The sequence below is a fragment of the Leucoraja erinacea genome, chromosome 3 (genome assembly GCF_028641065.1).
Source record: "Leucoraja erinacea ecotype New England chromosome 3, Leri_hhj_1, whole genome shotgun sequence".
Taxonomy (NCBI): Eukaryota; Metazoa; Chordata; class Chondrichthyes; order Rajiformes; family Rajidae; genus Leucoraja; species Leucoraja erinaceus.
The window spans coordinates 49,531,649-49,543,711 of NC_073379.1; the positions used below are offsets into that span (position 1 = coordinate 49,531,649).

Genomic DNA, 12,063 nt, shown 5'->3' on the forward strand with positions numbered 1-12,063 from the left:
ACGAATCAAAGGCAAAATCAAAGTAGCATACACCCACACACACACACAGAGTTTTAAAAGTCTATAGATAGATGTAGCTTAGATCTGTTTGGTCCATTAAGTCGCATGTACTTTTTAAGCGCACATTTGATTACTTTCCATTTTACCATAGAGATATAAAGTCTATAATAGACTTTATAATTATATTTCTATGAATGAGCAGACCTTGGCTTGGAACCTGGGGCTCACCAAAATTGTTCCCAATCCCTGCCCCTCCCCCACTCATCTTTGCTAACACTCACAGGGACCCCCTCACTGCTCACACTCACAGAGACTTCCCCCTCTGCTCACCAGGGCTCACACACGCTCCTTTTACTTGCTTTAAAACACTTATTGACACCGACAAGGCCCTGCAGCCACGCCCTGGCCTTTCCCAGCCCAGTGCCCACTCTCCCGCTGCCGTCCCCCGGGGCCGCCGCTACCTGCGCTCCTGGCGCCTCACTTTGTCCCACCCCCGGATGCCTCCCTCCTCCAATCACCACTCTCTATTCTCAATCCTGCCCCACCATTTTCCGCCTCTGACCGATCTCCCTCCTCTAATCATCGCGCTGAATCATCATGTCCCCCGCCCCCCCCCCCCCCCACTGCCTGCTGACCGACGTCCCTCTCGTCCAATCGGCGCCCTCGATCATCAGACTCGTGGAAAGCCATTTATAGAGATTTCCATTTTTTTTAAATAAATTTCAAAATCCGCGGAAATCCGCGAGACTGCGGAGAAACCTCATGCCTGTATTTACTACAGGTGCTATCTGTATGGAGTTTGTCTGTACTCCCCGTGGCCACGTGGGTTTTATCCAGGCGCTCCAATTTCCTCCCACATTCCAAAGACGCACATGTTTGTAGGTTAATTGTCTTCTGTAAAAGTTGTCCCTGGTGTGTAGGATATAACTAATGTATGGGTGATTGCTGGTCGGCGCGGACTTAGTGGGTTGAATGGCCTGTTTCCATGCTATATCTCTAAGCTAAGTTCATTAGTGCAAAAACCACTGCAACAATGTACATAATAATGCAAATAATTTTTGGATTAGATTGTATGCCGCACCTCCCATTCACCATCCCTTGAACACAATTTCATGAGTATTTTATTGTCATACGTACTGAAAAAAAACAATGACATTTTCACTTGAGGCAGGACAACAGGTTTGTAGACAGAGTGCTCAATAGATAATGTAATAAACACAAAAGTCAATATACTGCAAAAGCGAAATAAAACTCAAAATCCCTAGTGCAGCCAAGGTAGTTCATAATTTAGTAGGAGTTTGTAGTTTTCAACACCCTGGTGGTAGTTGGGAAGAAGCTGTTCCTGAACCCGGACGTTACAATTTTCAGAATTCTATACCTTTTTCCCAATGGGAGGAGTGAAATAAGAGCATAGTCAGGGTGGTGCAAGTCCTTGATGATGCTGTCTGACCTTTTGAGACAATGCTGGTAGTTTTTGTAGCTCTGACTGGTTAGCATGTAACAAAAGCTACCTCAGTACACATCACAATAAACTGAGCTCAAACACAAGCTTTTGTGTTCCAGCTTATCGCCATCTGAGCTATCTCCACCTTCACCCTCCCCCAAATCCCTTTCACGTTGCTCCATCTCTCCTTTTTTTGAGTTTTCATCTATCATCCACATGCCTCCCAATTCCTTCTCTACCCCTCCCTTACCAGGCTCCATCTGCCAGACATTCACCCATCCTCATTCCACCAATCACTATCTGGCACCCGTCTCACCTCTCCTCTTAACTCGGGCAATCTTTTCTCGCCGTTCTGTCTTGATGCATGGTGTTGGCCAAAAACATACAATTCCCTCCCCCCATCTCCCCCCCACTCCCTCCCCCAGAGATGCTGCTCAGTCTGCTGAGTTCCTCCAGCAGATTGTTTGTTGCTCCAGATTCCCACATCTATTTCTCTTTCAGTTTCAGTTTAGTTTATTATCATGTGTACCGAGGTACAGTGAAAAGCTTTTGTTGCAATATCAATATTTGGTTAAAGCTACATTCTCCTCAAATTCCTTATAGTACTGCAAGGCTGGAAAAGAACAAGCATGCCAACTAATTGGCACATCAATGCAATGAGTTCAGAAAATATCTCCTGATCTAAGTTTGGGGTATTACACATATCCTACCAACATACAGTGAGTGTCATTTGACATCCAGCAAGCAGATAAAAGACAACCACGATTACAAATCACTTAATCTGGTTGAATTATGTCCAAATCTAAGGAAATTGGTGGAAACAAACAGAATTAATTCATCCTTAAATAAAACAAATGTTTCCATAATGAGACTAATTTCTTTTAAACATATCGTGCAAAACATTTTCTTTCATTAACTGTGTGCTAACTTGCAAATAAATCTTTCAGCCATGAACAATTCTTTGGTTTAATCAGACTGAAATAAACCATTTCAAATACCTTCGACTAGACGATAACAGATACCAGCACACAGTTGGTGCCAGTGGCTTATGCAAGTTGTACTTGTTTTGTTAGTGCAGACAGAGCTCTAGGTTATTAAGAAAACAACTGAGGTATCAGCATATGGAAAGAACCAATAGCCTTCAAAATTAAGTAGATTTTTTTTAGGAAAAAGTGTTCAAATAAATGAACTGTATTGAGCTGACCAGTGGCATGAAGAAGGGTTTCGACCTGAAACGTTGCCTAATTCCTTCGCTGAATTTCTTCAGCATCTTTGTCTCCCTTCGATTTTCAAACATCTGCAGTTCCTTCTTAAACAGTGGCATATCCTGCTAGTCTACTGTGTATTTTTGATCAAATACTTAGTAGCTGACTGGTGTACAAAACAGTGACTCCATCCAAAATAAAAATGAAATCATACTGATCCAGCATAGAAATTATCAACACTACTTGGCATTAACCTTGGAGACAACATTGCAGTAAAACAGCAAGCTGCCACGGTTTTCAGGACATTGCAGGCAAAGATCTTAGAGCACTATAAGATCTTTGATTGCAGGAGCAGAAATGGGTGGACTATGTATAAACACTGCTGTAATTTCTACATGGTGCAACCAAATTGTATAAAAATGGCCTTTATTAAAATCTGACAATGTGCACTTTAACCACGTTATTTTTTCTATTACAAATCCCAAATTGTGGAGTACAGAGGCAAATAAATAAATGATAGGTCTTTGTCCCAAACGTTATGGAGGGCACTATACTTCCATTGCTTATTCCATCCATGAGCCAGGTTTTCCTAAAAACATGGAAGGACCACAATGTTGGAGCAACTTAGCGGGTCAGGCAGCATCCCAGGAGAACATGGATAGGTGACATTTTGGGTCAGGACCAGTCTGAAGAAGGATCCCGACTTGAAACATCACTTATTCATGTTTTCTGGGGATGCTGCCCAACCATCCAGCATTTGTTGTCTTTCCTTGGTAAACCAGCATCTGTACTTCCTTGTTTCAACATCCCCTAAAAATATTCCTGCTATTTCCTTCAATATTTGTTCTTTTTTAAAAACCTATTCTAAGGCCAATATTTAATGGGTTTCAGAGGATGGCAATGAGACCTTTTTAGTGATTGCCAATGTAGATTTGAAAAGTACTACCGGAATAGACATTGTATTTCAACCAGTGTGCCAGTGGTGGAGCAATAAATATTTAGAATAATGGAGTGCCAATCAAGTGCACTTCTTGTCAAGCCTGAATGCCATTGGGAATTGCACTCCTCGAGGCAGGTGGAAGGTTTTCCAGAGCACTTGACTTGTTTCTTGTAGATAATGGAAATTATTTTGAATGTCAGGAGGCAAGTCATGAAATTCAAGATAAATAACCCTCAAGCTATTCCTGGAGCCTCATTGTTTATGTGGTTCATTTAATTGAGTTTCCGTTCAACCATGATTCTCTGTATCTTCATGGAGACACAAGAGACTGCAAATGCTGAGATCTGGAGCAACAAACAAACTGCTGGATGAACTCAGCGAGTTCAGCAGCATTTGTGGAGCGAAATGGACTGTGGATGTTTCGAGTCAGGATCCTTCATCTGGACTGCAAAATTAGACGGAAGATTGCCGGTAGAAAGAGGTGAGGGGAAGGGATGAGGCAAGAGATGGGTAGACCCTGGTGAGGAGAAGCGACTGACAAATGGAATCAGGTGAGAGAGGGAAGAGTGAAAATAGCGACAGGAACTAGGAAGAGATATCTTCATGTTGAGGGCAAGGGGGATGGTAATGCCATTTCATGTTCCTGACGGGTGGTTGGATTTTGTTTTTGTTCGAGATGGCATGTTGTAAACATTACTGCCCATTTATTAAGGGTCAGGATTTTGCATGGTAAACTGCTCAGGAAGCTTAGATCACATGGGATCCAAGGATAGTTGAATGGATAGAAAAGTGGCTTCGTGGAATGGAACAAAGTGGAAGGTTGCTTCTCGGGCTGGAGGCTTGTAACTAGTGGTGTGCCTCAGGGTTTGGCGCTGGGCCCGTTACTGTTTGTCCTCTTCATCAATGATTTGGATGAGAACATACATGGCAAGATTAGCAAGTTTGCTGATGATACAAAAGTGGGTGGTTTTGCAAATAGTGAAGATGGTTGTGAAAAATTGCAGCAGGATCTAGATCGATTGACCAGGTGGACTGAGGAATGGTTGATGGAATTTAATACAGAGAAATGTGAGGAGTTGCATTTTGGAACGTCTAACAAGAGCAACACCTACATAGTGAATGGTAGGGCTCTGGGGAGTGTTGTAGAGCAGAGGAAAAGTGCAGGTGCATGGTTCATTGAAGGTGGAGTTGCGGGTACATTGGGTGGTCAAAAAAGTTTTTGGCACATTGGCCTTCATCAGAGAGTATTGAGTACAGAAGTTGGGAGGTCATGTTGCAAGGAGGAAAGAGCACAGAGAAGATTTACAAGGGTGTTGCCAGGACTAGCGGGTCTGAGCTATAGGTAGAGGAGTAGGCTGGAACTCTATTCCTTAGACGGAAGGGAGATGAGGGGTGGTCTTATAAAGGTGTATAAAATAATGAGAGGAATAGATTGGGTAGATGCACAGAGTCTCTTGCTCGCGGACCAGAGAAACATAGAAAATAGGTGCAGGAGTAGGCCATTCGGCCCTTCGAGCCGGCACCGCCATTCAATATGATCATGGCTGATCATCCAACTCAGTATCCCGTACCTGCCTTCTCTCCATACCCCCTGATCCCTTTAGCCACATGGGCCACATCTAACTCCCTTTTAAATATAGCCAATGAACGGGCCTCAACTACCTTCTTTCGCAGAGAATTCCAGAGATTCACCACTCTCTGTGTGAAAAATGTATTTCTCATCTCGGTCCTAAAAGATTTCCCCTTTATCCTTAAACTGCGACCCCCTTGTCCTGGACTTCCCCAAATCGGGAACAATCTTCCTGCATCTAGCCTGTCCAACCCCTTAAGAATTTTGTAAGTTTCTATAAGATCCCCCCTCAATCTTCTAAATTCTAGCGGGTACAAGCCGAGTCTATCCAGTCTTTCTTCATATGAAAGTCCTGACATCCCAGGAATCAGTCTGGTAAACGTTCTCTGTACTCCCTCTATGGCAAGAATGTCTTTCCTCAGATTAGGAGACCAAAACTGGACGCAATACTCCAGGTGTGGTCTCACCAAGGCCCTGTACAACTGCAGTAGAACCTCCCTGCTCCAATACTGAAATCCTTTTGCTATGAATGCTAACATACCATTCGCTTTCTTCACTGCCTGCTGCACCTGCATACCTACTTTCAATGACTGGTGTACCATGACACCCAGGTCTCGTTTCATCTACCCTTTTCCTAATCGGCCACCATTCAGATAATAGTCTACTTTCCTGTTTTTGCCACCAGTGGATAACCTCACATTTATTCGCATTATACTGCATCTGCCTTGCATTTGCCCACTCACCCAGCCTATCCAAGTCACCTTGCAGCCTCCTAGCATCCTCCTCACAGATAACACTGCCCCCCAGCTTTGTGCCATCCGCAAACTTGGAGATATTGCATTCAATTCCCTCATCCAAATCATTAATATATATTGAAAATAGCTGGGGTTCCAGCACTGAGCCTTGCGGTACCCCACTAGTCACTGCCTGCCATTCTGAAAAGGACCCGTTTACTCCTACTCTTTGCTTCCTGTTTGCCAGCTCTATCCACATCAATACTGAACCCCCAATTCCGTGTGCTTTAAGTTTGTATACTAATCTCTTATGTGGGACCTTCAGAAAGCCTTCTGAAATTCTATAAGATTCGTCAGACATTTACCTTTCATAAATCCATGCTGACTTTGTCCAATGATTTCACCACTTTCCAAATGTGCTGCTATCCCATCTTTAATAACTGACTCTAGCAGTTTTCCCACTACCAATGTTAGACTAACTGGTCTGTAATTTCCCGTTTTCTCTCTCCCTCCCTTTTTAAAAAGTGGGGTTACATTAGCTACCCTCCAATCCTCAGGAACTACTCCAGAATCTAAAGAGTTTTGAAAAATTGTCACTAATGCATCCACTATTTCTGGGGCTACTTCCTTAAGTACTCTGGGATGCAGCCTATCTGGCCCTGGGGATTTATCGGCCTTTAATCCATTCAATTTACCTAACACCACTTCCCGGCTAACCTGTATTTCACTCAATTCCTCCATCTCATTGCTATTTCCGGCAGATTACCTAACACCACTTCCCGGCTAACCTGGATTTCACTCAGTTCCTCCATCTCATTTGATCCGCGGTCCCCTGCTATTTCCGGCAGATTATTTATGTCTTCCTTAGTGATCCTACAGATCCAAAGTAGTTATTCAATTGGTCTGCCATGTCCTTGTTCCCCATGATCAATTCACCTGTTTCTGACTGCAAGGGACCTACATTTGTTTTAACTAATCTTTTTCTCTTCACATATTTATAAAAACCTTTGCAGTCAGTTTTTATGTTCCCTGCCAGTTTTCTTTCATAGGTTTAAGATGAAGGGGAAATAATTTAATAGGAATCTGAGGGGTAACAATTTCACAAAAAGGGTGGTGGGTGTATGGAACATGCTGCCAGAGGAGGTAGTTGAGACTGGGACTATCCCAACGTTTAAGAAACAGTTAGACAGGTACATGGATAGGATAGGTTTGGAGGGATGTGGACCAAATGCAGGCGGGTGGGTCAAATGTAGCTGGGACATATTGGCCGGTGTGGGCAAGTTGGGTCTGTTTCTACTCTGAATCACTCTATGACTCTATAACCCATTCTAATCATTTGGAAGGAACTGCATTGATGAAGCAGTAGACGGTTGGGTAAATAAGACTAATCTGAGGAAGTCTTGCAGAGCTGCCCTAGGAGTGTGACTAGTGACTTCCAACAAGCATAACCATCTTCCATTGAACAATGTATGACTCCAACAACTTAACTCTCTGCCAATTAATTTCAAATTTCTTGTATCACATTCTGTAAAATGCTTCATTGAAAGAGCACCACAGCTTAATAATTATTTTCATAAAGAATTTCCTTACTGGGTTTATTCATGAATATGTAAAATGTAACATTATAGTTTAAAAAGTATAGTTTTGTTTATCCACCATGTGGAATTTATTTTTTCTCAGCCTCCATCAATAAATATTTTTAGAATATAAATCATTCAGATACTACCTGCCTTTTTTGTTGCTTGGTGTTCAAGAGCACGATGATTGCTGTAAAGAAACTATTGAACCTGGTGGTCACGGTTTTTTGACTCCCAATGCATTCTTCCCAATAGTGGGAATGATATGAGAGTGGTGAGCATCATTGATGATGCTGGCTGCGTCTTTGTTGCAACACCTCCCATAGATCTTTTCCATGTTGGGGAGGTCAGTACACGTGATAGACCAGCGACGTCCACCACTTTTTTAATCATCTCTTTCGTTCTTGGGCATTAAAGTTGCCGAACTAGGCTGCGATGCAACCAGTCAATATGCTCTGACAGTACACTTGTAGAAGTTCAAGTGAGTATTTGTCGACATAACAAATTTCCTCAAATTTCTATGGAACTCATGTGTATAAAGTGAGTAGCACAGTTTACCGAGCAGTCAGCTCTGTTACTCCTCTGCTGATGGTTTTTGCGGATGGAGTATTGCAGCCAATTCGGACTGAATGTTGTCTGCCAATGAGAAAGTCGAGGATCCAGTTGCACAGAGATGAGCATAGACCCAGTTCCCCAAGTTTGATAACAAGTTCAGAGGGGACAAGGGTGTTGAACGCCGAGCTGTAGTTGATGAACATCAGCCTGATATACTTGTTCTTATTGTCCAAGTGGTCCACAGCTAGGTGGAGAGCCAGCGAGATTGCATTCCCCATTGATCTATTGTGGAAGTAGGCAAATGGTAGTGGGTCCAGCTCCTTGCTGAGGTAGGAGTTGATATGCAATACAACAAACCTTTCAAAGCACTTCATCACTACGGATGTCAGTGCCACCGTCATTGAGGCATATACATTTCACGGGCACAGGTATTATTGGTGCCCTTTTTAAAGCAGGTGGGAACCTCAGACACTAAACAAAAATCCACGGTGCTTCAGTTTGAAAACAAAAGTTGGAAACTTCTGATTACTTGTGATTGCACTTTGTTCAGTTGTCTGATAAAGCAGTCTTTATGCAAATTTAATTTATTACAATATTTAAGCAGATAGGATTCTTGCACTACTCCAACCCCTGCCACAAGTATTTCTAAAGTCTCCTTCCAAACCTCACCGCCACCATCACAACTGCTATAAAATGTAGATACAAGGAACTGCAGATATTGGAATCTTGAGCAAAACTCAAAGTGCTGGAGAAACTCAACAGGTCAGGCAGCATCTGTGGATGGAATGGACAGGTGATGTTTCAGGTCTGAAGAAGGATCCTGACCCGAAACATCACCTGTCCATTCCCTTCATTGATACTGCCTGGCCCGCTAGGTTCCTCCAGGAGTATGTGCTTTGACCATCATCACTTTGCACCTTTGGTACAGATATCCAATTATTCCTATCACAGATTTGAGAAAAGGTTCAGTTACAAATGCTTGCATTAATAATCCTGAAAGTTTAATTTTCAATCATTATATCTGTACTTCCAAAATAACAATGATGCCATTGTGCTATTTAATTTAGCAGCACATATGGTTGGAAAAAGTGAGGAAGACAATATATAACATGGAAAATACTGTGAAATGATATACTTCCAAGTTTATAAATATTTTAACGTTCCTACTTTTAATATTTAATAGTATGGTGTATATTACACAAACTAAACACAATAAAGAGTTTTAGCAAGGTGCGAGCAAACAGTCCCAGGAACATGGGTTGTTCATGATTATGAGCTATAATCAAGAATTATTTGAAATAGCAAATGCTATTTGATCTGCTGAATCTTCAATTAGACATCCCAGTGTTTGAACGTTCATACAGACCTGAAATAGTACATCTTAACCATGATAATTCACTTTATCTCTGATAGTATTATGTAAAGATAGCACATAAACCAGAAGTGGCTGAACTGAATAGTTTTACAAATGTTTAAACACTACCAGCAACTTTGAGGAAGATACCAAGCACCGAGGCACCCACATTCTAAAAATAAATCAACATCTTCTGGAGATGAGGAATGAATGTTAGGGATTAGCATATCCTTCAGGAATTATGTGGATAGCAGGCATTAATACAAACAAGAACCAGTCTTTAAATAAAACGTGTTCAAATGCACACATGCAGCAATCAGTTTTACAATTAAAGTAAAACTTTGTAAATAAATAGTAATCTACAGAGCATAGGCTACTGGCCCACAGCAGGAGGCTGTCCATGAGATAACGGTTGCAAACTGAAGTGCCGATGAGGATGAGACATCCGTGTAAGCATCAGCTATACATATGACACTAAGGCTTAGTTAATACGTTAACAGTTAACAACAAACCAGGCACCAGACACTATCAGCTCACTTATTTTGCACCATCATCTCTATCATATCTCCAGAGAAACCAGTATCTGCAATTTCTTCTGTCTAAAGTTCCAGACCAGACTTATTTTGTTACTAGCAAATCAAACATGGCCAAAGGCATAATTGCCCTGTCTATCAAAAATTTAGATATTTGTGTACCCAGAGAATCAGCCTTCGCATCGCTGCTTTGGGTTCTCCATCCTCAGCATTTCAGATCACCCATGTAAATGGCAACAGTGTTTGAACATTCAGAAGTGCCTTATCAATTACAGTGCAATCCCATTGTAAATATGTAATCATTGGAACCATTTGTCCGAATCAGAAGAATATTAAAATAAACAGTGTCATTGGGTCTATTGAAATTGTTTTGGATCACCTGCTGTTATCTTTGTTCTTAAAAAGTATAAAAACTCAATGTGCTTTGGAGAGTTTGGAGAGATTTCTACTGAGAGTGTCTCCAAGACAATGCCTGCTTGTCGTGATGAATAAAGACCTTTTACAACATACAGCTTTGGTCTCTGTGTGGCTTCGTCACAATTACAACAATGAAAAAAGCATTTTGGAGTAGAAATGGAATTGGATTGACGAAATAGTAAAAGCAAGTATTCTAGCACACTACCAATCAACAAACAAATCTGTATTCATTATTCTTCTCGTCTATTTTATCAAAAACACCCAAAAGTACACTCTTGAAAACAGGTCGCATTGCTCCTGTACAACCATTAAATAAAGGCTTATCTGCAGGAACAAACATTTATTTTGGAACAATCATAACATGCCAGCTCCGAGGACTACTGTTATGCTAAAACACAGGAAGTGTAACTTGATTAGGTGCAGAATGTCCCATTTATGAATTGTTCCGTGTTTATATTAATGTCCATTTAGAACTTTCAGGGCCAAAAGCTGAAACGTCTGATGTTATTCGACACATAAAACAAGATATAGCATTTCCTTTTACAAGCATCACCTTTCAAGGGATACCTGGTAAACTATAAACTTCCACTGTAACAGTGAAAGCACATGCAGCTATCAATATGGTTAACTGTGCAGTCTGTGTTTGAGGTTCAGTTAATTTGTTTTGGTGAATATTTGACAATAAATAGAACATTTTTAAAAATCCCTCAAAATATTCAATCAATCAAAATCAATCAATATTCTCAACAGAGCATTAGGTAGTTCGTGGACACAAACTGATCTTTGTGCATAGAACCTTCTTAAAAAAGTTGCAGAGCATAAATTGTCCTTTGACAAATTTAAAAGACTTTGGCTATAAGAAACAAAATAGTGAAGAGTGTAATCTTATAAGCAAGGAAGATCATGCTGTTCAGGAGTTCAATTCCCATTTTGAACTGCGGTTTATAAAATGACACGCTTCCAATCTTAGTTACGTTGCAGTAATCAACTTGAACTTAAAATTTCTCTCCCAAAGAAGAGAGAAATGCTATCATGGAATTGATTACAGCATTGCCCAGTCTGGTGATCATCTTGCTCTTGTCGCATTTCATCTTTTCTTTTAAGACCTTTCTACCTGCACACCCTCTCACTCTTTTCCTGCACACACTTGCACTGCCTCTTTCTCTCCAACAAGAATGCAACTGAGTGAAGCAGTGGGGAATGGAGGCCACCTGTGAGAGGTCCACAGAGACTAAATTATATGATAGAACTTTATTTATCCCAGGAGATAAATTAATCTGCCAACAGTCATAAAACACAAGATACATGAAACATGAAATTAAAGTGACGAGTGGAAAGGATGAGGATGTGCAAAAATTGGGGGTGGGGGGGGGGGGGGGGGGGGGGGGGGGGGGGGGGGGGGGTCAGTCTACCCCACGACAGAAGATGGAGGAGTTGTACAGTTTGATAGCCACAGAAAAGACGGGTCTCCCGCTGCGTCTTTGTGGAACCAGTCTTATGCTGAAGGTTGCAATCTTATACTCCTCAGGTTGACTAATGTGTTATGGAGAGGATGAGCTGTATTGTCCAGGATGCTCTGCAGTTTGAGGAGCATCCTCCCCTCCAAGACCACCTCCCATGAATCCAACTCCGTCCCCAGGACGGAATCAGCCTTTGAGTGCGTTAATCCTGTTGCCGTCTGAGGCCTTCACCCTGCTGCCCCAGCACAAGACAGCAAAGAAGATGGCACTGACT

General features: G+C 41.7%; 1 protein-coding gene across 2 annotated transcripts in view; it reads right to left on the bottom strand.

Annotated features, from left to right (window-relative positions):
- The window catches only part of ric1 (RIC1 homolog, RAB6A GEF complex partner 1), a 121,845-nt gene that overhangs the window by 92,126 nt on the left and 17,656 nt on the right, over window positions 1–12,063 (bottom strand). The window lies entirely within an intron of this gene.